Genomic DNA, 573 nt, shown 5'->3' with positions numbered 1-573 from the left:
CTCCTCCTCCCCACCTGAAGTCTACAAGAGCAGGGGAAGGAAAAAAGCAATATTAGCACTTTCCGTTTCCTCACCTGCCTCCTTCCCCTCCACCCCACTCTCTTTTCGCCTCCCCTTCCTCCTCCTCCTCCTCTTCTTCTCTACCATCTCTTCTTCATCTCGTCTTTAAATATTCTGTCTTTCTTATCTTTTTTTTTTCTATCTACGTGTGTTTCTTCGTTTCTCCTTTATCTTCTTCCTCCTCCTCCTCCTCCTCCTTCTCCTCCTCCGTCTTTTCTTCCTTCTCTTCCCTACATTTTTCTCTCCTCTTCACATCATTTTCACTCATAATAATTCTCAATTTTCTTTTCCTGTTTACATGTACTGTTTTTTTATGTTTCTCTCCATCATATTTCTTCTTCTCTTCTCTATTGTCTTTTTTTCTTTCATTCCCTCTTCACATCTTCTTTTCTTTTGTTATCCATGAGCTTCTTTTTTTATGCTTCTCCTTCTCTTCTTCTTCTTCCTCCTTCCCCTCCTCCTCCTCCTTCTCTTTTATTTCTCTCTTTCGTCCTCCTACTCAGATCATCCTCA

Source organism: Scylla paramamosain, chromosome 48, assembly GCF_035594125.1.
Source record: "Scylla paramamosain isolate STU-SP2022 chromosome 48, ASM3559412v1, whole genome shotgun sequence".
Classification (NCBI taxonomy): Eukaryota; Metazoa; Arthropoda; class Malacostraca; order Decapoda; family Portunidae; genus Scylla; species Scylla paramamosain.
Note: the sequence above shows the minus strand (reverse complement) of the source record.